This window comes from Phodopus roborovskii, unplaced genomic scaffold (genome assembly GCF_943737965.1).
Source record: "Phodopus roborovskii unplaced genomic scaffold, PHOROB, whole genome shotgun sequence".
In the NCBI taxonomy this organism is placed as follows: domain Eukaryota; kingdom Metazoa; phylum Chordata; class Mammalia; order Rodentia; family Cricetidae; genus Phodopus; species Phodopus roborovskii.
Genome location: NW_026126485.1, coordinates 11,639,555 through 11,642,161, shown reverse-complemented (window position 1 = coordinate 11,642,161; position 2,607 = coordinate 11,639,555). Strand labels below are relative to the sequence as shown.

The window sequence follows — 2,607 nt, the reverse complement described above, 5'->3', positions numbered from 1 at the left end:
TGGTGCTTAAAGAAGTTGAGATTATAGGATTGCTATAAACAATTCATCATATATAGAACTAGGAGTTGTTGAGGGCTGTGGTAGAATTCTTGCCAAGCATTTTCAAGGCCTTGAGTTCTATACCCAGCTTGGGAATGTGCCATTGCTTTTAAGTCTACAATTAGAGAGGCTGAGGCAGGAGGATCTTCAAGACAAGCTTGAGCTTCCTGCCTCAACAAAAGCTGGGGTAGAGCAGCCACATATTTTAATTGTCTTTTATTGTCTTCCATATCAGGAGGCATTGAAAAATAGTCTCCGCAAGGAGCCATGGGTAGCCCAGAACTCACTATGTTAGACCAGGCTAGTCCTAAAGTTGCTATGGCCCTCCTGACTCTTCAGTGGTAGGAATGTGGACATACAGCAACATGACTAGTTTTATTCTTATATTTTTGGTTGTGAGCCTAGCCTTTAAGAGCAAAAACACCTCTCTAGCCCACATAGTTTTATTCTTTAAATGCACAGTCTTCGGTCTGACTTTTATGTTAATAATTTTAAAGGTATTTTTCTCATTTTAATGTATGTAGATGTTTTGCCTGCATATAAATCTGTGTACCATGTGTGTGTAGTGCCCATGGAGGTAAGAAGAGGGGTTTCAATCCCCTGGTATTGGAATTGTGAGCTGCCAGGTGGGTGTTCAGAATTGAACCTGGGTCCTTTGGAGGAGAGGTCAGCGCTCTTAACCACTGAGCCAATTATCTAGCCCAGAAGTTCTCAATCTGTGAGTCACAACCCCTTTGGGAGTCCAATGAACCTTTCACAGGGGTCACCTAAGACCATCAGAAATTCACATTATAATTCTGAACAGTAACAACATTACAGTTATGAAATATCAACAAAAAATAATTTTATGGGTATGGGTCACCACAACATGAGCAATTGTTTTCAAGGGTCACAGCATTAAAAATGTTGAGAACCACTGCTCCAGCTCCTACCTGTCTTATATTTGGTTACCCTTATTCTCCTTTGTGTACTTACTCAGCCTAGAATCACTGTCTTTAAGAATCACCTACCCCTACACCTTACCTAATCTGATCTGTCTCTTTGGCTCTGCTCTCTTTTTTATGAAAACTTATTTATTTTATATTCTCACTTCTTAATCTCAAATACCAGTTGCCAATTAAGACTTAGGCCATGCTTCCAGTGGAGACTACAACTTAAAATTATCTGAGAGTATGTGAGAACTTGATGATGCCTCTGTCTTGGGTTCTGCAGACTGAGTCTGAAACTCATCTGCAGAGCTTAGTATAAAAAGATTCTAAGGTTGGCAGTACATTGAGCTCCATAGAGACAGCGCCGGGGCAAGCGCGAGCCAGACGGGCACTGGGTGACTCTGTGCCTCGTGGACGAAAATCAACTGAACATGGGCAAAGGAATTCCTAAAAAGCCGAGAGGCAAAATGTCCTCATATGCATTCTTTGTGCAAACTTGCCAGGAGGAACACAAGAAGAAGCACCCGGATGCTTCTGTCAACTTCTCAGAGTTCTCCAAGAAATGCTCAGAAAGGTGGATGACCATGTCTGCTAAAGAAAAGGGGAAATTTGAAGACATGGCAAAGGCGGACAAGGCTCGTTATGAAAGAGAAATGAAAACCTACATTCCCCCCAAAGGGGAGACCAAAAAAAAAGTTCAAGGACCCCAATGCACCCAAGAGGCCTCCTTCGGCCTTCTTCTTGTTCTGTTCTGAGTATCGCCCAAAAATCAAAGGAGAACACCCAGGCTTGTCCACTGGTGATGTTGCAAAGAAACTGGGAGAGATGTGGAACAACACTGCTGCAGATGACAAGCAGCCCTACGAGAAGAAGGCTGCCAAGCTGAAGGAGAAGTATGAAAAGGATATTGCTGCTTACAGAGCTAAAGAGAAACCCGATGCAGTGAAAAAGGGGGTGGTCAAGGCAGAAAAGAGCAAGAAAAAGAAGGAAGAGGAAGAGGAGGAGGATAAAGAGGATGAAGAAGAGGAGGAAGAAGAGGAAGACGAAGATGAAGAAGATGATGATGAATAAGTTGGTTCTAGCGCAGTTTTTTGTTTTGTTTTGTTTTTTGTCTATAAAGCATTTAACCCCCCTGTACACAACTCACTCCTTTTAAAGAAAAAAAAATTGAAATGTAAGGCTGTGTAAGATTTGTTTTTAAACGGTACAGTGTCTTTTTTTGTATAGTTAACACACTCCCGAATGTGTCTTTAGATAGATAGCCCTGTCCTGGTGGTATTTTCAATAGCCACTAACCTTGCCTGGTACAGTTTGGGGGTTGTAAATTGGCATGGAAATTTAAAGCAGGTTCTTGGTGCACAGCACAAATTAGTTATATATGGGGACGGTAGTTTTTTTGGTTTTTTTTTGTTTGTTTGTTTTGGGTTTTTTTTTTCCATCTTCATGCATCTTATACGAAGATAATTGTTCTGTTAACTGAATACCACTCTGTAATTGCAAAAAAAAAAAAAAAATTGCAGCTGTTTTGTTGACATTCTGAATGCTTCTAAGTAAATACAATTTTTTTTATTAAAAAAAAAAGATTCTAAGATTACTCAGAACATTCTAAGAATCACTCAAGATGGAAGAACATTAGCAT

The 2,607-nt window shown here is 40.4% G+C and overlaps 1 pseudogene; it reads left to right on the top strand.

The window, feature by feature from the left end:
• Window positions 1-1,384: 1,384 nt before the first annotated feature.
• Window positions 1,385-2,039, top strand: LOC127229818 (high mobility group protein B1-like; annotated as a pseudogene).
• The last annotated feature ends 568 nt before the right edge of the window (window positions 2,040-2,607 follow it).